Below are 23,826 nucleotides of genomic sequence, written 5' to 3' on the forward strand. Positions count from 1 at the left end.
TCCAGGAGCACCCTCTGTTGGTATGTACTCTTCCCTGCATGCGTCATAAACATTAACTCACAGAAAAGAATCAAAACACTGAGAGTGTTTTAAATATGTTCCCCTGCAGGTGCTTGTTGGATGGCCACAACGCTCCTAAATTACATTGAAAGACGAAACCATTCATTCAGGTACCCCCCCTTTTTAACATAACGGTAGATAGTGCAGTAATCACAAAGAGAGAGAGGTTCCGTCCTAATGTTGTCAAAACATTTCATTTTGTAGATCAGAACAATAAAGCCCTGATGAGAGTTTGGCGATTGATTGTCTGGACTCGAAACGCGTCGGCACAAGCCTAGTAATAAAACGAGGCGCACTGATTTATGTCTGTTTTAAATAGACAAGTTGGTCTTTCACTTTGAGTTCTTTCAAAAATAACTTCATTGTTCGCAATGTACTAAATTGTATAAAAGCGGTATATGCTTGATTGAAATCATTATCTTGCATCGTTGTTTTGACAAATATTATCACTTTTTTGTCACTGTACATAAATCACATATTGTTTAATTTTTCACTGTATAAAAATCACTTGTTTCTCATGAAATTCATTATTTGTGATATGTGAGCAGAAGTTGGAAGTGCAATTGTTTCTTTTTCCACATGCATACATGTTCGAAAAAAACGAAAATTTTGTATGAAATGACAAATAAATGTCTATGATAAACAGAAGAAAAGTGTTTATCATTGTTGCCTTAGTAATTGCAAAACTCAAAATATATGAGGGGTAGGCAAATCTCTTTTTGCAACTCCTGCTAGGAGAGCAGCTCAGGGATTGGCCTGAGCTGGCTGGAAAGACGCTCCACTCAGGTAGGGGAGTCTGGGGGGTTTCTCCTGCCCATTGGTCAATGCAGCCGGGTTAGAGAAACTTAAGCACACATGCTCACTTAGAAAGTACACATAGCCCTCCTCCTCTCCCGTCTCATGCCCTGACCCTGCTCCTCCTTGCACATGCTGGCTGAGCCAGCTGCTTAAAACTAAAACGATAATGAAGAATCGCAGTGGGGTGCTCCTCCGCCATTGGCTCTTGATACCGAAATGGGACATTGCCCAGTGGTGAAAAGGTAGAGAGGAGCCCGTTTTACTGACTTGCCAGCACCTGCACTTAAGCGGCAAAGGGGGCAGCTGGGGACTACACCTCCCTATTTCCTCAGCGTCAGGAGGCTCGCGCCATCTTCAACACGCAGGATGGTGAATAGGTAGAGAGGTCCCAACATTGCGTGAGTGGCTCAGAGGAATTGATCATTGCTCAGTAGATGAACAGTCAACATATAGGGTACATGGTTGTGCCAAAATGCATTTGTGAATTTGGGGCTCGTGGCACAGTCACTATGGTAAGAATGAAACACATGGGTACTCACTCATTATTCACATTTATGTATTAAGAAACTTGATTTTGTGGATCACCCCAGATTTTTTTTAATACTGATTGGCCATTGTTGTATGTGTGATAACTTACGATCTTCAGTACAATGTTGATTACCGGTGAATTTAATTTTGGAAATGTTATTTTCATTTTCATTTATAAGATGCATAATAAAAAGATTGATTACAAAATAAGTCCTGTTTCCCAGTGCAGTGAACATTTTGAGAATTGTAAAAACAATTTGGAGAAAGCAGAGTATTCAGTGGTAACATACAGTCCAGAGTAGAGTGAGTGAGTGTGTTCACAGAATCGTAAGAGTCCAACTGTATGTATCCTGTAGTGCAACTCTAGACTAAGAGGGAAGTTATAATGATAGGATAGAAAGTCCTTTTCGGTGAGGCAAAAAACTTTGATTATGAATGCAATGGATCCCCTCAACCAAGTTTTATTTTCTCACACCCAATGTTGTACAAGTAAAATAAATGAGGACCTCTGTAAAGAATAAACGTTTAAAAGATCCAAAAAAAAATACATTTATACACAAAATATTCCTATTTTCAGGAGAAAAGCATCCACCTCCTTGTGCGTCATCATCGAATCAAGATAATTAGCAATATTGTGTCCTTTGTTGGGATGTAGAAAGAAGAGTACCAATTACTGTTAACATAGGGCCAACTAGTTGCTAAATTAGTAAGCGAGAACTGCCCACAAGACCACAGCGCAGCCTCTTTATAAGTGTAAAGGATTACTTGTAAGAAAGAGGTAAGTACTAGCTTTCATTTTACATGTGTAAGAGTGCCCAAATATGAAGTTATGTACCAAAATGTTATAGCAAGGAGGAAATATTTTGAAAGATTTGCAACACTGATCTGTTTTAGAAACCACAACCCTTGTCTCTCTAATGCTATTTAATATATTTTTCTCTTGGGCATATCTGCAGATGAAAGTAAGTTATTTAACCTTTAATTTTAGATTGTACATTGGCATTGTGGGCTATAATTGTGGTACCTTGGAGATAACTGTTCCTGCCAATCCATATGATGACGTTGTTGGCTCAATCTCCCTGTGAAATATAGAGCGCGAACTTAACCCGAACCGAATCGGGTATCAGAGCGCTTTAGATAGCACCAGTTAGGTAGGAGACACATTCATTTCATTGTTGGGGACGGGGAGATTAAGTGATTTGCCCAGAATCACAGGATGTTTGGCGTCGTTACCGAGACTGGAACCCAGATCCCCAGGTCCGAGGTCGAGCGCCCTAGCCGTTAGGCTTGTGGACAGGGAGAGTGCCTCCTCCTGGGGTGGAAGGGGTGGGGGTGGCAGGTAGATTAGGTAGTTGCCTCACCCGCTAACCTGGGAGTCTTTTCGTGGAATGTTCATTGTTTGGTGGGTGAACGATCTGATCTGAGTCGCTTAATCCATTTGTTAAAAGGGGAACCAAAGGGGGGCGATGGTGCTCAAAAGCTGGGTTGAAGACCCTGGCCTTTACCAAGTGCAGCAAAGGAGCCAGAGTATTACCAACAACTTGTGACTGGGTCCTTGCTGCTAAATGTGTCTGATGGATGTTAGTTAATTAATAAGCTGGTAGTTATTAATGTGTGTATATAAACCTATGGGACTCTTGGAAGGAAATGTGATACTCTTCCCAGTCAGATTTGTTAGCCTTGTCAGAACTCCCAGGAGCCCCTCTGATCATCCTAGTAGGGTATTTGAGCTATCTGCTAGCAGGTGTCCAGGTTGAGGTTAGTGTGGCGGCAGCACCATGCTTGAGAGTTATGGCATCCAAAACGCAAGTTTCCCAGACTGCACTCAAAAAAAGTATGATCTACAGTTAGTAACATTTCTCTCTGAGTTAGGCTTTGTTAGCCTAAATGGTCGGTTCAGGGTGGATATTCTGGGCAGAACAAAAATATGTGTATGGCAATCAAAGATGTCCAATTGACTACATGTTTATACAGGCATTGTTTTTCAATACCTGTGCAGGATTTGTGATCCAAAACATAAGGGGCAGTGATCATTGTGCCTTAAAGATGATGTTTTACGGGGTTCCTGTTTTGAGAGAATGGGTGATTTTCATGGAAGTATCATTGTCTAAACGTTTGTCGACAAGAATCGTTGACAGATGTATGTCCCTCTTATTGCAACTTCAAGATACGGGCCTGGTTGGGGATTTCGGCCCAAAACACTGATCTGGTATTCTAAAACAATCTCCGAGGTAGTTAAACGTTTGAGCCCCCCCCCCACCCTTCCCCCTTTAGTCTTTGTAACTATGGAGTAAAGAAGGGAAAAGACAGTGGGTTAAAGCAGCCTTGGTTCGATAGTAGCTAGGAAGCAGCTGAGGAAAACAGTAATGGCGAACAGCTTGTTATGCAGGACTTCTGGGAGAGATTGCAACAACTGTATAAGAAAGGAGTATGAGTTGTGAATGTATTGTATATATGTGTGTGAGTGGAATGTGTGGGTTTGTTCTCTACCTGGGAGTGAATAGATTATGACTGTAGAAAACTTGTTTGTACCGGAGATTTTTTTGTAAATAATATGAACATGTATTTTTATACAAATATTGCAAATGAACTAAGATAAATGAACTAAGCCATAGTAAAAATGAATAAAAAAGTCTAAATGAATATGTTGTAATATGTTATTGTTCTTCTGGTTAGTAGCCCATAGTGAAATGTATTTTGAAATTGGAAGTAATATTATTTAGGTCGTGAGGGAGTATTTTTTGTACTGCTTGTTAATTCCCCTCTTCTCCCTGGCCTTGGAAAAATAATCTGTGTAGCGGGGGTCCCAATATTTTTTGTATAAGAAAGGAGTATGATGCATGATTAGGGCCAAGAAGCAGGCTTATTATAAAGGGAACTGGGACTAAATGATTTGCACTCTTCAGGAGAAGGATTTGAACACATTTTGGAGGCTAGTTCAGGAAGGGTGTGCAAGGTCAGCCCCCCTATAAGGTGTATGGTTCTTGAAAACCCTTGGGTGACCTACCCAAGTGATATTTATAAAGCTAGAGATGGAACTGTGATATGAGCCTGCCCTTTATAGGAGAGACGTCCTTGGAGAGCGTCTCAGTACAATTTTTAGGTCTCGCTACAAATGCAGCGCAGCTGCTTCGCTAGCGAAGATTCTATTGCTGTAGCTTTGTTCTGCGAAGGGAGACAGGAGGTGGCACGCGCGGACAGGAGATGTGCACTCTGTACACATGCACATCTTCTGTCCACGCTTGCATATCTCCTGTCCCCGGAGGCTGGCATCGCGCGCTTCGCGCACTTTCACTTTCTCTCGTCGGCTCCGCGGAGCCAGCTTGTTTGTAAATGTTTGCAAGAAGCATGGGATCTGTTTACAGTGACGGTGGGGGCGAACGGAGGGAGGGGGTGGAATTATCGTTTTGGTTTGGTGATCTGCTGGGTGGTGTGTGGCGAGTGGGAGGGACGGTGGCGCGCTCGCAGATTCCCGCTCTATCACACTGGCCTTCTCTTTAGATCATCGTCAAGGTGTAAACAAACAAGCTAAACTCCCTGAGATTTACAGTGCCCGTCCTCGACTTCCTCCGCTGCGCTGTGAGATATTTCCGTACAGGCAGGCTAAGCACTTTCCATTTTATACCTCAGCGGCTTTACAGCATCTTAAGGATTTCTCTATATGCTTGGCTTTACTCCCAGGAAAAGAATCTTGCCTGTAAATACATACTAAATATATACGAACAAAAAAGAAACAGCAACGTGAAAGACTGTAGTGGACGAGCTACTCACGTTGCACTAGGGAAACTTCAATTCTTTGTGTATGTTTTTCTGTTAAAGAAAAATAAGGTTTGCAGTAGCAAAGGGAGATTTGTGTGGAGAAACAGGATGTTGATTTTGTCATGAATGATAAAGACGGGTGCTGCATTTCTACTTTACTTCATGCAAAAATAGTGTAAACTGCTCCGATGCTTGTTATTAATGCGCACGGTCCCTACAATCAACAAATCAATGTTGCATATAACGTAGACTATAATTTAGACCTGCTAATGACATGACTCGCTCTCTTGAAATACAAGTCCCAGCATGCACCATTTTGGCTCTCGTTCACTCACACTCTAGGGCACCCACAATGCCTTTACCTGCTGATACTCACAAAACAATTTCGGGACCAGGAACAATAGCCAGCACCTCGCACAGCCGACAGGAATCAGGAATCAGGAATTCAGATCAGTTTAAAGGGCAGTTGTAACCTCAGGGCATAGATACGTGTCCATAGATGAATGTCTCCTGTGCATGTGCGCAGAAGAAAATGCTAAACTCTTTGCCTTTATTAACCATCCCCTTTATGTGCGTCGACCTCTGAAGTGATGATCGTGTCTGCATACAGGTCCCCAAAGGGCCTGCAGCCTAATTTTCACTCATCCTCTAAAAGAAATGAAAAGTATAATTTTAACATCTCTGTGGGGGTGACCCATGTGTAACATTCCACAGGTAATAGGCAAATACCAGCTGCTACGAATATACTTTGGTCACTGGTATTATAGACTACTTGCATTGTCTCTACTAGGGATAATGCCTCTGAGACATTACATTTTTTGGGCGGGGGCCACAGATAAAACTATTGGGGCTTCCTGCAAAGGGCAATCGTGAAGTGTATGTGCGTGTGTATATATATCTATGTATATATAGAGATACACATGCATATAAAGTCACATTTTAACATTTACATGCCACCCCGTAGGCTCACGTATTTCCTCAAACAATCGCATATGTGCAGTGAAAGGTGGCAGGAGATATCAAGCATTTGCAATGCAATAGGTCTCACATTTCAGAAGTTTTGGCCTATTGGTACTGTAAATGACAATGCCTTTTGTTTCTGCAGGTTTTTTAAACACATAAATTAAAGGCATTATCATTTACAATGCCAATAGTTCAAAATCACGCTATTGCGAGACCTATTGCATTGCAAATGCTTGTCTGTAAAACGTATAGCTTTCCTACAGTTAACTAAAGCTGCCGGTCCTGATAATCTTCTGGCATGTAATAAAGTCGAATCCTGTTTGGTGGGTGTCCTTCTATTCCAAAGTATTTATACTTATAACAAAGACAGGTGTATCTCCTCCAAGTTAGAAAGTTGCAATCATTAAACCAATACATAAAAAAGGAGAGACAAATTACCTGTGTAACTTCCGCTTGATAAGCCCCCTTGACGTATGTGCTAAACTTTACTTAAAGGTAATACCCGTCTCCTTGAAGAACTGGAATTAGGGTAATGATATTGTCCCTATGAACCAGGGGGGCTTCGAGCAAGGGCACTTAATACTCATTCACTGGTTTAGTTTGTGGGCTCTGGATAAAAAAGCGATTGAATCATCAAGGAATTTGTTTTGCTGTTTTGTTGTTATTCTGTATGCATTTGATTTAATGGATCATTGTATCTTGTGGAAAAAGTTGAGTCAGCTTTCTATCCCCCCTAGTTTATTAGCAATACTCCAGGAACTTCATTTACGGAATTAGGCCCAGGTAGAGCTCTACCTAAACTGTGCCTTTTCAAAAACAATACCCTTAGATAATTGGCTGAGGCAGGTATGTTTTTTGGCCCCATACACTGTTTTCTTTGTTTCTTGCAGGTCTCCCAAGTATCTTAGCCAATACCAACTCCTTCTTGCCAAAAATGGGGTATTGACATACTTCACCTAGATGATCCTGCCCATTTTACATTTGATCTAAGTAGACCTTCAGCGAAAATTGCTTAGATTTATTAACTATTGTGAGGCAAATAAACTGGTCAACTGGAAAAAAACAAAAATTATTATGTTTGGGAAATGTTTTATTGTTTTAACGTCATTAGGGGATAGGAAGGTGGAGGTGGTGGTTACATCGTATAAATATCTAGGAATGTCATTAACCAAGAAACTGAATTGTGCCCTATATAAAGAAACTGTTAAGATAGGGGAAGTCTTAACTACAGAGGGAATGGTTGTTTTAAGAACTTATTTGTTTGTCCCTCGTGGTCTCCGCTTTTTGCTGCTTATAGTGCAATGGTGCCCTCTAAATGTTTGTATGGGGGGAGTTAGTGGCCTTAAGCTCTGAGACAAGTTGGAAGAAGAGGGAGGGCAAATGCTTGGAAAAACTGTTTGGTCTGGCCAATAGTTCGATGGTCCCGGTGATAAGATTGGAAGGGGGTTTACAGGCTTGGAATTTCCTGGCCTATAAATCAACCCTGAGGTTTTGGGATAAAATTTGGACCTCGGAGGCACTAAAGGTATTTGTGGCTGTGTGCTAAGTAAATTGTAAAGAGTGACTTATGATGGGCGGTGCATGCTAAGAACAGATTAGGGAAAATTGTGTCTGCATTAAAATTGGAACAGTTCAAATTGGCAGAGGCCTATTCTGCTTACAAAAGGTGCATTGAAAAGAGCTCCCAAAAAAGAGTCAAGATTGTCTGACGTGGGGTATGTAAGGAGCAAACAGATATCAAATTATACGTTGGATTCCTGGGGTAACCAGAGGGTATTCCCATATATAGCTGATTTGCCCAATGCCCAGTTACACTTATTACTTATGAAATTCTGGCTTGCCTTGAATGTGCGTTATTTAAGATCGGAAAAGTTTAACGTAATTGTGATTGCTGAGAATATTTGTACGTGCGATTTAGGATTTTAACATTTTAATGTTCATCTTTTATTAGATTGCTTGCATTTTTATAGGATTTTGTGTTTTTACAACCAATTAAAAAAATATATAATGTATTGTATCGGGATGATGCACTGGCACTTTTGACAAAGATGGAATTTGTGAACATTGCTTGCGCTCTTGCAAAGTTCTTTAAAGCAATTTTGGCCTAGAAATTCTGTGTTTCTGTTTTATGGTTGGAGGATGTATACAGCAGACTGGAAGTTAGAAGTATTAATTAGAGTTAATTGTAGAACTTTTTGCGTTGAGCAGAGCAGAGTCGGGGTCCGAGGGTAGTTGCTGGGGCGGAGTTGAAGGGGGAGCGAGGTTTCTTGTGGAGGGGGAGTACTATCTTACAATTATGCATATTTTATCTTTTAAAGACTGTCCAAACAAATTAAACTTTGAACTTGAAATTGTATATTAGCATTTTAGTGATGTGTATATGTGTATGTACGTTATGGTATATCTACGTTGGAAGTCAGAAAAACAAACAAAACTAACACTACCTTTTTTAAACACGCACTCGGGCTTTTTTTAGGTAGTGTTTGTAAAGCTAGTCTATAGAAAGTCTTAAATCAGGACATTTATTGCAGTTGAATATTGTGAGATTTTTCTTATTCCTTTCATACTTTACAAATGGATATGTTAACAAAAATTAAACATGATGGTTTACACCTGACTTAAAATGTTAGATGTTAATGTGCCATGCATATGCTTCAACCCCTCCCCAAAGTCCTGCGCCAGTTTACTTAACAAGACTAATGCCTTTCAGACAATTTAGCGGTAAAATTCTTTGCTTCGTTGTACTCGGGTAACAACATGGAGGAAGACAGAAAGTACAAGCAGGAGTTATCTTCCGCCCGAATGCTGCTTACAATCAATGATATATGCCGCAGATGGATACATTTGGATTACAATTGCCTTTTGGAAAATTATGACTGGCAGCAACGAAGGTGCAGTGACTCAAGAGTGGTGCCAGTGATGCCAATGCTCACTTCAATGTGGAGGTAGTCTTCATGGTTCACACCTAATGAGCATAAGTGACAACATCTTTTTGCCTCCCATGTTACCATTCTTCTTGGCTCCTTTGGAGGCCATGTCAGTTTTTAGCTAAAACTAAAAACTGTACCATAACACAATTTTCAGTCGGGCACATTAGAACCTGAATTGAATGGTGGTGGCCTAAGTAAAAGAAAAAATGTCCACCTGCGTAGCTCAGCTACCACAAGACCTTATAAGTCTACTATGCCATTGCCAGTACATTAAACATCACGTAATAAATAGCATCATGTAAGATACATGTCTGCTGGATCCCTGCCTATATCGCCACAGCTCCACAGTAATCGATGCACCAACAGAGTGAAGGTGCATCATACAGGTCTGGATGCACTGTTTGTTGGCAAAGGACTATTTTGGTCCTTTCCACATAGCCTGCCACATAGTGGCCAAGGAATCAGAAGAAATAACATGGAAAATGTACTTGAACTGACTCCTAGAAAATCATTTAGCTTCCTTTATGGAAGAATGTTACACATAAATGAGAAGAGTGAGCAAATGTGTCTCCAAATGAGGCAGTTCTATAACACAACCTAATACAGGTTTCCAAAAATGCTTAGTACTGTTTAATCCAATTTAATTAACTTGACATTTCAAAAAGGCATCCCGTCGTATCGTTTCCCTTCCAAATACTTTCCTTTCCAAAGAGGACTAAAAAGAAACATACCTTTGTAGTCAGGCACTCAAACACTTTGGGCCAGATGTACGACCATTCTGTGTATTGAGGGTCGAACATAGCGATTTTATGCGTCTCGCAAATTGAAATGTACTACTGTGTCTCAGACACATTTAGTGATTGCCAATGGGGTCGCAAATGAGCTACCTCATTAATATTCATGAGGTAGGTAGGTGGCAATTTGTGACCCATTGGGAATGGGCTACAATTGCAAGCGTGGTGGCCTGCTGGGGATAGCAGACCACCATGTCTGTGTTTGCTTTTTAAATAAAGCAAATTTTTTTTGTTCAAATGCAGACTTTTTCCTTAATTGAAAATGGGATGCGTTTAAAAGAATAAAATGCAAAGCTTTCTTTTAATTTTTTAAGGGCATGCAGTGGTCCCTGGGACCACTGCCTGCTCTTAAAAAATATTTGCGCATACATTCACAAAGGGGAAGGGGTCTCCTGGGGACCCCTTCTCGTTTGTGACTGGCTTACCACCTACTTGAAGTAGGTGGTAAATTGTGATTGTTTACCGACCGCAAATGCGGTCGCAAAGCAATCGTACATTCCCCTGCGAGTCACTATTAGGTAGGGACGCCCTTGGCATGCCCCTTCTGTTAGAAATGGAATATCTGGCTAGCTGAAACTTGCGCCAAAGCGAGGCAGAAACCACCACTCTAGTTAGGATAAGGGAGTTACACTTCTAAACTAACCCCCTTGGTAGCTTGGCACGAGCAGCCAGGCTTATCTTAGAGGCAGTGTATAAAGCATTTGCACATAAGCAACAGTAAAACAGTGTATGCACTACATAAGGACACCACACCAGTTTAGAAAACTATCTAATTTTTATATACTTAAGACAAGACCAAATAAGATAAAATCCACAATACTATACTTTAAAATCTTCAGTTATCAAAATATGCTTTTAAAAATAGTTCCTTGATGACGGTAGCTCCGTCCGGGGCTATCACAGTCGTGAACAACAAATCCAAAAACAGTTCTGGCTGACCGCGGGGTCACAGGCCAACTACGGTGTCGGGGAAACCTGCAAACAGTACCTTTCAGAGATGTAGGGCGATGGGGCCCTTGAAGTTGCTGGTTGAGCTCCTTTCTGATGGGATCCGGAGCGCTGGCGCCAACAGGTGCCGAGCGCTGTGGTGCTCCCAAGTCGCGGTGTGAGCAGCGGCTTGGTGGCGGCATCAGATGGCGTTGTCAGTGAGACCAGGGTCGCAGTGCGAGATAGAGTCGGTGGTCGTCACGGTGCTAGCAGGTCATGGTGCAAGCAGCGGCGTTGTCGCTGCTGAAGCGCTGTCGTCGGCTGACAAACTGGCGTCGATGGTGTCTGTAGGCCAAGGTTGCGGTTTCGTGATGAGGGTGGTGCGTTGTGTAACTTATGAGCGGTGCCCTTGAACCACGGTGCAAGCAGTGGCGTTGATTTTGGCAGGAAGTGGCAGCGTCCGGCCGGTCAAGGCCTCCTTGTGAAGCAAGGCGGTGCGGAGTGCGGTGCCCATAGGTAGCGGTGCGAGCAGAGGCTCAGTGGCGGCATCAACGGACGTTGCCGGTGAGACCAGGGTCGCGTTGCGGCGGTGCTATCTGCGGGGCGGTGCAGAGTGTGGTGCCCACAGGTCGCGGTGCAAACAGCGGCTCGGTGGCGGCATCAACAGGCGGCGTTGGCGAGACCAGGGTTGCGTTGTGGCGGTGCCCTCTGCGGTGCCTTCAGGACACGGAGTGTCGTAGACATCGTTGAATTGGTGCTCTTCAGGTTGCAGCACAAAACACACAGTCCCCAGTGCTGCGGGTCGAAGAACTTGAAGTCTTTGCTGTTCCTGAGACTTTGTGAACAGGGGGCAAGCTCTACCTCAAGCCCTTGGAGAGACTCACAAATTAGGTTGCAGAAAGTCCAGTCCAGTCCACGCCTTTCACTGCCCAAGACAGTAGCACCCACTGCAGGTCAGCCCAGCAGAGCACCCAGCAAAGCAGTCGTTCTTTTTCGCAGTTTCTCCGGCTCTCCTTCTTGGCAGTCTTCTTGATCCAGATGAGTTCTAAAGTTCAGGGGTCTGGGACCCAGCATTTGTATCTAAAAATCCTTTGATCTTTTTGGCAGACGATCTCTGGGCCCGGACAGAACCAGTTCTGCCTTCTCTGGTGTAATTTCCTGGCAGGAGGTGAAGACGGCATTGTCAGAGGCACACCAGGCCCTTTGAGGTGCAAGGAAATCTCTCGCCCTTCCCCTCCATCACAGCCCAGGTCTAATCAGCCCTTTCCTGACCTACCTAGGCCATATGGAGCCCCTTCGGCCCCCCAGCTTTCTGTCTTCCAAAACCCATACAGGCAATCCACATTCCAGCAGAGGCATACGGGATGACTGAGCAAGAAAATACCCACTTTCTAAAAGTGGTATTTTCAAACAGAATGTAAAAATAACCTTCACTAAAAGATGCATCCTTAGATTCTGAGTTCAGGCATACTAAGTTCTATTTTCTTACCAAATTCCCGGGGCCAGTTATGTTTATAAGATGTTATAAACAAACCTCCTATTCTATCCTATGGGGAACTGGTAGCCTTGCAATAGTGAAAAACGAAATTGGCTGTAATTCACTATTAGGACATGTCACACACACCAGGGCATGTCCTACCTTTCACATACACTGCACCTTGCCCACAGGGGTACCTTGGGCCTACCTGAGGGGTGTCTAACATGTAAGAAAAGGGAAGGTCAGGGACTGGCCAGTGTGTGCACTGGCCATGTCTACATGGCAGTTACCAATTGCGCGCAGATTCTGCAATAGCAGGTCTGAGTTACCGATTTCAGGGCTCCTCACAGGGTGGCACAACTGTGCTGCAGGCCCCCCCCCCCCCGAGTAGCATTCGATTCACCGGCCCTGGCACATGCAGTGCACTTTACTAGGGGCTAACAGGTAAATCAAATATCCACTCATGGAAACACCAATCCATAACACAATTTACACAGAGAGCATATGCACTTTAGCACTGATTAGCAGTGGTAAAGTGCCCAGAGTCCTAAAACCAACACACACAGGTCAGGGAAAAATAGGAGGAAAAAGCGAAACGTTTGGGGCTTACCCTGCCAAAAGGGCCATTTCCATCACCTTCCCAATAGCAACTTACAACCCCTATTTTGCAAGTCGTTTTTAGGTTACCGACTGGTAAAATAGGGTTTGTACATAAACCCTTTCAGCGGTCGCAAACGTCCCGATTTTCCGTTTATGACCGCTAAGAATGATTGTGCAACTGGCCCCTACATTTGGTTAACGACTTTAAAAGCAACATCAGCACAGTAAACATGATAGTATTAATTTATTCCTACTAAGCAACGTTTCAAGCAACCAAGATTTAGGACCAAAAAGACTTCGCTAGAAATGCAATTATAAACATTTTATATGAAAATCTTGCATACAATACAAATGTAATAAAATACTTTAGTGTGTTGAAAATTACGAATTAATACAACACATTTTTTCCGTCTTTTAACTAAAAAGAGCATCAACAATAGTGGAGAGCTGTCGCCAGAAATAATAATAGTGGTCCCCACAATATTAGAATAATCAAGTACAGTAAGTGTTAATAACTGGAACAGTAACAGAGGCCTGCATTCAAGACTACTCTGAACTTCAGACACAGTTACAGTTAGATGCCACTCGGGATACAGTCTTGGTACGAATTGGCCATGTTGATTCATGATATTTAGAAATGGAAAAAAAACAATAACCGGCCTAGTATCAGACCTACAAACTCTCAGAGCCATTTTATATTACTGACTTCCCAATGGTCTGCAAAAGAGCGCAGGCCATGGCCTATGTTGTCTTGCGTACAATGGGTAGAAGAATAAGAGATGTTCATCAGTCTCCCTGCACGCAAGGTATAGCACGCAACCTGCTAGTGGGTGCCTCCATTTACCAGCGAAGGTTGCACGCTGTAAAGTTCCCAGCCTGAATCTTATGTAAATGTAAATGGTGGAAGGGGGCAATTTACTCGAGGAACATCTCAAATTTCGGTGCAAGCTGTAGCTCTGAGAAATGGTCAGTCAATCTACAGTGATACAATGATTGAGTTATTTTCATCCTTTCATTTTCCCAAAAGACCAGCTTCACCAATGTAATGGAAGAAGAAGTGATGATGTAGGATGTTTCCAAAAGGTAGACCCAGATAATGTAGGGTCTGTTTAATGTACTCCAGCCAGGGTAGTGACACTACTCTTCCTTAAATACCAAAGATGACCTTGAGCACTATCCTATATGGTTTCAGCTTGTCAGTTATCCATAACCTCAGCCAATGCCAAATGGGTTCGGGCCTGACTTTGGCAGTAATTAGTTGCATATCAAGATCTATTTTAAAAAGGACTATAGGTGTACGTTGGGGAAGTTTTATGCAGCCCTCAATAATTTATTCTCAGCCACTTCCAAAGGCTCTACATGAATATGACCCCAAAGTTCAGAACCATATACTGCGGCAGCCACTGCTTGGGCTCTCCAAACTTCCAGAAAAGTGACACCGGGCCAATAGAAGTATTCTTTGTAGTCTGAAGTGATTAGCTTTAGACCACTGTCACCAGTTCTCTGCGCTGTCTAGTTATGTAATGGCTTTTTGTGGGCATTCTGAAAGCTTCCCTGGGAATGCTTCTGCCTAATGCTGACCATTGGCTTTGTAATTTACATTCGCTTGCTTTCTGTTCGCTGGGCTGATTTGTTTTAGGCTGTCTAGCTTGAGTTTGTCTTTTCGGTGCAGCATCTCTTGTTTACTGCTGTAGCCTTCCAAGTGCTAATTTTCTATAGACAGGCCTTAAAATTTGTTTCTTGCCTTGCCACATTTGTTGTGCATTGAAAGACAGAGATCAAATATCATGCTTTGTCTTTAGAGGGAGCTTGATGTGTTCTTTTCTTTCTATGACTTTAAAGTGAGAGAATTTATGATTATTGCTGGTAAAACAAAAGGCTTTTATCTAGCAAAAACAGAATTTTTCTATGCTCAGAATATATCAGAATTAAGTACAAATTAAGTCTATTTTTTGTAATTCTGAAGCGTGGTGGAAACAAATATTTGAATACAGTACCAACACATCAGTGCACTGATGACATTTTCACACATTATCATTTGTGTGCAGTAAATCTTTGTCTGTGCACATGTAATGGTCATTTAAATAAAAAATGGGTTACTGTATTGGCAGTGCGCAACCACACTATGCATACTCCGCAGTACACCACTCTACACCAGTTCACTGTACAACACTCTAAACCACTGTATGCAACTCCACTCTGACACTCTGTGCCCCTCCACTCTATAGCACTGCATTCTATGACACTGCACTCCACTGTAGGACATGCCTCTCCATACTAAGCCGCTCCACTCAACTCTACGGCTTGCCACTGCAAGACTCTCTATGCCGCTCCACTCTACTCTAAGCCCGTCCACTCTAAGCTATCCCAATCTACCCCACTCCACTCATCTACCCCAATCTATCCCACTCCAATCTACCCTTCCCCACTCCAATCTACCCCAATTCACTCCACTACACTCCAATCTACCACACACCATCTACTCCAATCCACACAATTTACCACAATCTACCCCAGTGCACCCTAGTCTAACCGACTACAATCTACCCCATTCCACTACATTCTGCCTCATCCACTCCGATCTACCCCAGTATAACCCTCTCTATTCCAATCTACCACATTCTACTGACTCCACCCCAATCTACCCCACTCCATCTACCCTGCTCCTACCTACCCCATTCCAATCAACCCCACTCAAATCGACTCCAATCTACCCCACCCGTACTCCAATCTATTCCAATCGACACCACTCAAGACTACCACAATCTACCCCCTCCAATTTACCACAGTCTATCCCACTCCACTCTTACCCAGTCTATCCCATCCCACTGCCCCACAATTTACCCACTCCAATCTTCCCAACTCCAATCTACCCCACTCTACCCTATACAACTCCAATTTACCCCACCCCAGTCTACCCCATTCCAGTCTATCCCGACCTATCACACTCCACTCTATCCCAATCTAGACCACTCCACTCTACTCCAGTCTACCCCACTTCACTCCACTCTACCCGCCACTCTAGCCGAATCTACTCGACTGCACTCCAGTCTACCCCAATCCACCCTACTCCAATCTTCCCTAGTCCATCCCAACCTAACCCATACCACTCCAATCTGCCTCACTCCAGTCTACCAGTGGTGGCTGGTAGGAAACAGTGTCGGGGGAGGGTGGGGGGAAGGTAGGAAACAATTAAGAGAGCAAAGCAAACTTACATGGTGATTGCTGTTGCCAGCCGCCACCTCTCCTCCGAGCAGGAACCAGGAAGCTCCCTTTCTCCCCTCACAACGCTGCGTTAAGCAGCGTTGTGATTGGTGTGAGCGCCGTGACTCGGCGCTCAGACGGGGACATGAAGGCTGATCATGTTCTTTACTACGGCTATATAATACACCCTGTGGAGAAAATGAACGGTGCGCATGACGGTTTGTCATCTGCACTTAAGGTGCAGCCACTACTCCTCTTCTGGCCTCGATGTCAGGGGAGGCTGCCCAGCACTGAACCTGGCTGCACTATAGTGCAACTGCAGTACTAAAAATAAAATGATAATAATGGACGTTCCTTTATTTTCATTTTATTTTTACTTTGCACAGCTTTAAAGCAGTAGGGGGACGCTCCTCCACCTTAGCAGAGGAGCTGCCCCTGCAATCTACCCAATTCGACTCCAGTCTAACCCACTCAAGCCCAATCTACCCCACTCCAATCTACCCGACTTCACTCCACCCCTCCAATCTACCTCACTCAAATCTACCCCACTCCACTCTACCCAACTTCACTCTACCACTCCATTCCACCCTAATTTGCCTCGCTCCACTCCATTTATAATCTAACCCACTCCAATCTACATCATTCTACCCCAGTCCACCCACTTTAATCCAATCTACCCCACTCTACCCCACTCCATTCCAATCTATCACACCAATCCACCCAATTTACCCCACTCTACCTGACTCCACTCTACTGTAGCCCAATCCACCCACTCCACTCCAATGTACCCTGCTCCACTCTACCCCAATCTACTCCATTTTACTGTACCTCACTCAAATCTACCCCAACCCACTCTAATCTACTCCACTCCTCTCTAATTTGCCTCACCCCACTCCAATCTAGTGCACTCCAATCCAATCTGACCCAGTCTACCCCATTCCAATCTACCCCACTCTACTCCAATCTGCCCCACTCCACCCCCTCCCCCTCTCCAATCTAGCTAACGACCATCTACTCCACTAAACTCCACCCTACCCCATGCAACTTCAATCTAACACACTCTACTTCACTACAGTATACCCCACTCTACCTCAATCTGCCCTACTTCACTTTACCCCAGTCTTCCCCTCTCCAGTCTACATCAGTCCACCCCACACCACTAACTATTAGCTGTGCTGAACAGCTGCCACACTGGTGTACATGGCTACAACACATTGCCAAAGCCAGTTGCTCCTGCATAGACGAAACCTATTGGCTTTGCCAGTGCCTGTTTTGTTCTAGGAGCTTCAGCCGAATGAAATGCCCCCAATGAGCAGCCCCTGAAGACTATTGGGGCTTGAGGGGTCGTGGAGTCAGTCTCGTTTCTGCCCCTCGTGTATTATTTCAATGGAAAGGGAAGTCGGTTGTTGAATGATGTTTTAATAAAGGTTGCCGTGCAGACTCAAAATGACTGCAAGTGGAAGCTGAGCTGTAGCACACCACTGCCATGTTCAAAGTTGTGAATCTCTCTCCCGTGGAACAAAGATACCTATAATAAGTCCCTCTAAGGACGGAGGGTGGGAAGAGGGACTCATGGAAAAAGGGTAAAGGGATTTGCCACACAACTAAAAAGTGTTATGCAGTGAAAATATGATTTCAATTCTGTGCGAATGGAGTCTATTACTTTAATATAGTTGTTGGCAGTTTTCACTGTAGGAATGAATCTCGACTTGACAACCATGCACAAAAGCCTAATATAAAAAAACGTTATTAGTATAAATTGTGTTCCCTTGCTGTGTTTTAATATTGAAAGTGTATCGCCAAAGAGCACCAACCTAGTCCAATATCTTGAAAATATGTGACTGGAAGTATTACCCCAGTATCTTGCAATTAGCATGCCTTTTAGTGCCTCAGGTTACATATCCGGGGAAAGGAAGGGGTTGTAACCACATGCTTCCCCTCTTCGTATACCAGTGTAGAAACAGTGATGTGAATGCTGAGCCTGTTTTATCAAATTCCTGAAAACTGCAATCACAGTATAACACCCAAAATGGGACCTTTTTGTTCCAATCACTACAAAAATAAAATGTAATAAAAAAATCGTTTGTCATGACAGTTGACAGTGCTGCACAACCAGGTCATTGAGTATTGTCATCAGCAGAACCACAAAAGCAGTTGTTCATTGTTATTTCAGTAAATTTTAAGTCAAATAGATAAACTGCCTACCGTTGAATGCTGATGCCCTCACTGGTAAATTTTGCCCTTAAATCTTTGACGGCGTTTTTGGGCAGCATAAGTGCTGGGCAAAGAACCGAGAGCATCATATATTCCATGAGAAAAAAACCTTAGTAGTAATTAGTTTTTAGATTTTTAGGTCTCGGCTAGCCGCGCCGAGAACCTTTTGTCGGCATGTGTGCTTCCCAGGAGACAATCCTGGCCGCGCACATCGCCTTGGAGGCGATTTCAAACTGACACGCGCACGCGAATGAGCGCTGTGGTCAGGCGCTGTCTCCTGGGAAGCACACACGCATGCGCATACACACACACAAGCGCCCACGCACGCACATACATACAGACACCCACCCCCCCGCTCACATACACACACGCGCGCACAACCACACGAGTGCACCCCCCCTCTCTTTCACTCCGCCTTCTCTTCCGGTCCGGATGCAGCCCCGCCCCCGTCACAGGCGACTTTGCCTGACTTCCGGTGAGGCTGCTGGGCTCGTGAGTAACAGTGACTTCCTTGTTTTTCAAGTTCGCGGACGCTTGTTGTACTTTCCGCTTTGCATAAGATGCCCCCTCCTTTCAATCTTTCATTCGATCCTTCCTTGTTCCCGCGCTTTTGTTTCTAGTTTGCATCGCCCTCTTTCGCGACCCCTCCGTGCTTCTCTAGCTCTTGCATCCCGCTCCAGCGTGTCTCGTATTTTTTTTCTTTCACCTATCGCCACAATACATATGACTGCCCGGTCTCCAAACTGACACCTTGTCACCAGGGATGCCGTGTCGAGCCCAGAGTTTTCCATTTCACAATCGATATTTTCAGGTATTTAGTGACAGTGTAACTGGTTACGCTGACGTGACCCAGGGATACAAGTCACATCATTTAATAGATTTATGTACGAATAAAAGGAGGGCACGCAGCCATACGCTTGGAAGTTAAGTAGTAAATAATGAATGCACAGGACTGAAAATGTTTTCCCTACGGCGTGCAGTAGTCTTGCAGCATTTCATTAACCCCATATTTCAGTCACACGCCCCTCCCTTCCTCTCTGCCCCTCTCTCTCTCTCTTCATATGGCCTCTTTTGACCGTTGCCGCCTTCCTCCTTACATTAGGTCCCAACACTTCGCCCCCACCTTTTATCTCCTCAGGTTCACCATCCCCACTAAGACTTATTTTTTTCGAGCCTTGTTCTTCCCGCTGTTGTAAGAGTGACCCCCACTGGCGTGTCTGTCATCTATCAACACGTCGACCCACCCCCGCCTTTCACACACCTGAACGAAAGGGCACACACGGGTATTTAGAGAAAGATAAGAAAGGCATTTTAAGTGGTTCAATCGGAAATCCAGGTGTCCTTGGGCGCAGTCCTACTGATCGGAAGGGGGTCTGGCATTCCAGAATGAATGAGGGATGGGGGTCGAATCCCAAGGCACGCATCCGGTAAACACTAGGAATTTCCCCTGGCCACATCTGTTAAGTTATTTAAAACACTGATTTGCAACGTTTTTTATGAAACCATGATGGGAAAATTTCACATTATTTTCTCGGGCAGTTGTTTCGACAGTTAAATATACCTTTACACGGTTATAAATTGTGTTCTGTTTTATTTAGCAGTCTTTTTACACCTGTAGAAGAGTTTGGAGAAGTTAATAAGTGAAATAACTTATCATTGTTTATATTTCCCCATTGCTAATTACATTATTGGCCTTGGCCAACTTCCCGGAATAGTTGTCTCCACCGGGAATTTCCGAGGAGCATGCGAGTGTCTGCACCATTGAACGGGGTGTCACTGGCATCCTACTAACCCATTGGTCTTACATTTTTTTGTAATGAGGCCTTCTTGAGTAAAGAAATGTATGCTAACCTCCCAAATGACTGGCCTGAAACAGATACTGTGTGAAATGTCATATAGCCTCGTTTCAGATTTCGCCTAGGGCAGAACATGAGCTGTCTGTTGCGAGACCTTTTGTTACCTTACAGGGGGCTTAGATGCCGCCCATTCCTTACTATTGGTTGGTTTCATTGACACTCATTTGTTTCCTTCTAATTTGTCCGCATCTGTAGTCTTCCGTGCTCTTTGTGTGTTTGACCCTCCCCTGCAGCATTGATGCATTACTTGTGTTCTTCCGCTACTTGCTTTTTCAGGCAATACTTTTTAGGTCTCGGCTATAACGCAATGAAAAGCGCGTTCTCGCCAGAGAACTATTGTCGGCGTCTCAGCAGTCTGAGAACACCGAAGTGAGACAAGACCTGGCCGCGCGCAGCGTTTCCCCATAGGATAACGTTGTGCGCGCGGCCAGGTCTTGTCTCTACAGCATTGCATGCAGAGCGGATCGCGTCGCGCGCCTCTCTGGAATGCAGGGGGAGTCTGCAGAGAGGCGCGCGGCGCTGATAATCAGCCATGCTTTTTTTTCCGTGCCGCCTCTGAGCGTGGAATGCGGCTGGATTCAACGCCAGTGCTCTTAATCGTCCTTGTTAAAAACGCGGGGAAGCAACTCAGTTGAAAGCATGCAGTTTACAAGAGTTATATGCTACAGGAAGAACAAAAAACACCCTGAAAATACTTAACACACTTTGATAATGCAAGATTAAGCAAAACGTGCACTATAAACAAGAAGTAAATTGGTGGCATGGATTATTTTAATGCGTTGTACTTAAAGCCTTGTCTCTGTGAGCAATCTTGTGCGCCACAAAGCAAAACATGCTCTGACTAAAAGATACAAATTAACAGATTTAAACTGTACCATATATCGAAGTTTATTTCTAAAATGCAGCATGCATGATACAGAGAATGTCGATCGCCATCAGCCTCAGAGCAAGAAGCCCATTTCCTAAATGTTACAACAACTAGATCACAGTACCACGCAAGGAGCAGTGATGTAAGTGACAGGAGTGAATCTCATATTTCAGATCTGAAACGGCTGGACTTATAAAGTGAATTTAATCCTAGCATCAGGATCTCGTAAACACAGATCCTTTGGTTAATTTGCTTAGAGCGGTGGGATTAGAAAATTATTTGTGTCAGAATGGTGAAGAGCCGGCACCCCACAGGCTTCCACCTGCAGTACCTGGCCGGTCTGTCCACTTGTTTCTTTTGCTGTTCTCTTTCCCTTTTTTTGCTTCCTGGACAACAATAAGATGAAAAGCTCTTACTTTAAAAAACCTTTAAAAGTTCATGTCATTTCTTTATGGTGATGTGCTTTGAACGGAGGGACACGGGTCCTATATTTAAAAACGATTGCACCAAAAACTACCAGACAAGTGTACACACAGACACCACCACTGCCATACACACACGGATACCACCACTGCCATACACACACGGATACCACCACTGCCATGCACACACAGACACTACCACTGCCATGCACACACAGACACCACCACTCCCATGCACACACGGATACCACCACTGCCATGCACACACAGACACCACCACTGCCATACACACACGGACACCACCACTGCCATGCACACACAGACACCACCACTCCCATGAACACACGGACACCACCACTGCCATGCACACACGGACACCACCACTGCCATGCACACACAGACACCACCACTGCCATACACACACGGACACCACCACTGCCATGCACACACAGACACCACCACTCCCATGCACACACGGACACCACCACTGCCATGCACACACGGACACCACCACTGCCATACACACACGGACACCACCACTGCCATACACACACGGATACCACCACTGCCATACACACACGGATGCCACCACTGCCATGCACACACAGACACCACCACTGCCGTAAACACACGGACACCACCACTCCCGTGCACACACGGACACCACCACTGCCATGCACACATGGACACCGCCACTGCCATGCACACACGGACACCACCACTGCCATACACACACGGACACCACCACTGCCATGCACACACGGACACCACCACTCCCATGGACACACGGACACCACCACTCCCATGCACACACGGACACCACCACTCCCATGCAGACACGGACACCACCCGTGCTTAATTTGTAAAAAAAAAAGTGCCAGGGCTTTCATTTGTAAAAAATTAAGTGAAAGGGCACTCGTCAGGAGGCTACTGTAGTTTGCCATACACATTACGCGACTTTGAGCTATTGGCATTGTAAATGACAATGACTTTTATTTATGTTTTGGTTTTTAAAACATAAATAAAAGACCTTGTCATTTACAATGTCAAGACCTTAAACTCGCGTTTATTTACAATGCTAATAGCTCTAACTTTTGCAATGCCGAGACCGTTGCATTGTAAATGCTTGTTATTATGTGCTTGCTGTACCCCATTGCATTGACCGAAGATGGACAATGCGGGCTTAAGTGACTAGTGCACTGTCTTGTACTTTTCATAATAAGAATAGCTACCAAATGCACATTGTGAGAAGTGGACAATTTGAGTAATGCATACATTTGTTTTTTTCATTGCCGGCTGACCAATTGGCTGTTCATTGAATGTGTCCCTATGTACTTTCCTCCTGTGAAAGGTATAGTAGTATATTTGGTGGTTCTCCAATTACTTTTACAATTAAATGATAGGCTTGTTCATTTCAGCACTATGAAGCGTGGATTGTTCGCATTGCTCTCAGCAGGGAATGTGAAACACAACACTGCACATGTAGCACGTTTAAGCCATATAGAGGGGTATAACTATGCTCACAACAGCATGTTTAACCCCATTTGTATGTCAGACATATAAAACCCAACAGTGCATTTCAGACAGAGATTGCACATACACCAACACAACACTATTATGCCATATAGTTGGGTATCGCTGTGCAGACACATCTATAGTCACATGAACAGCATCTAACAGTACAAACTATACAGCAAGTTTCACATAGAAACAGCATAAATATACTATGTTGTTGGGTGTTTGACCCAACACAGCACGCACTACTCGACACCAAAACACATTTAAACTTAACTCGAAACATACATCAACAAAGGTCAAATGTGCAATGAACTGGCTTTAATGCCACCTAATAGCATTTGTCACCAGCTTTTTACACACATACATCTGTCAGACAGTGAACATATATTCAGAACAAGATGATCCATAAGGTATTTGGCACTCTCCTACAGTCTCACAAAAGACAAAGCACTTACACTCACAAGTCATTAAAGTTGACACAGTTGCCTAAAAGAGGTGTGCTAGGACTCCCCTCTTCTTACAGCACATCTCCACACCCTGAACCAGACTCCGGTCTTGTCACCTTTGGAAAGCCATTTCCAGAGTACAAAAAGCGCTGAGATCACATACCAGTGGTAAATTGCGCACTTTGCAAATGTCAAGAACAGTGGAAAATTGTAATCAATGTGTTCCACTTGCTTGAGCGGTTTTTACTTAATGTACTTGTTTATTGATGGGCGGTCCCATTACTTCCCTGTTGGAGTAGTACCCAGATTGTTTACTAGTATTGAAATGTCTCAATTAGCCTTTCATTGGTTTGGCCTTAGATATTTTATTTTGGATGTTGCATGTTCAGGGTGTCTTGCTCCATTTCTAATCTCACGTAGTCCAGTACAAGATGGCTGTTTCACATGTGCCTGCCTATTCAC

At 44.0% G+C, this 23,826-nt stretch overlaps 1 protein-coding gene across 1 annotated transcript in view; it reads left to right on the plus strand.

Moving 5' to 3' along the window:
* The window catches only part of LOC144768723 (uncharacterized), a 97,143-nt gene that overhangs the window by 67,287 nt on the left and 6,030 nt on the right, over positions 1–23,826 (plus strand). The window lies entirely within an intron of this gene.

The sequence above is a fragment of the Lissotriton helveticus genome, chromosome 7, assembly GCF_964261635.1.
Source record: "Lissotriton helveticus chromosome 7, aLisHel1.1, whole genome shotgun sequence".
Classification (NCBI taxonomy): Eukaryota; Metazoa; Chordata; class Amphibia; order Caudata; family Salamandridae; genus Lissotriton; species Lissotriton helveticus.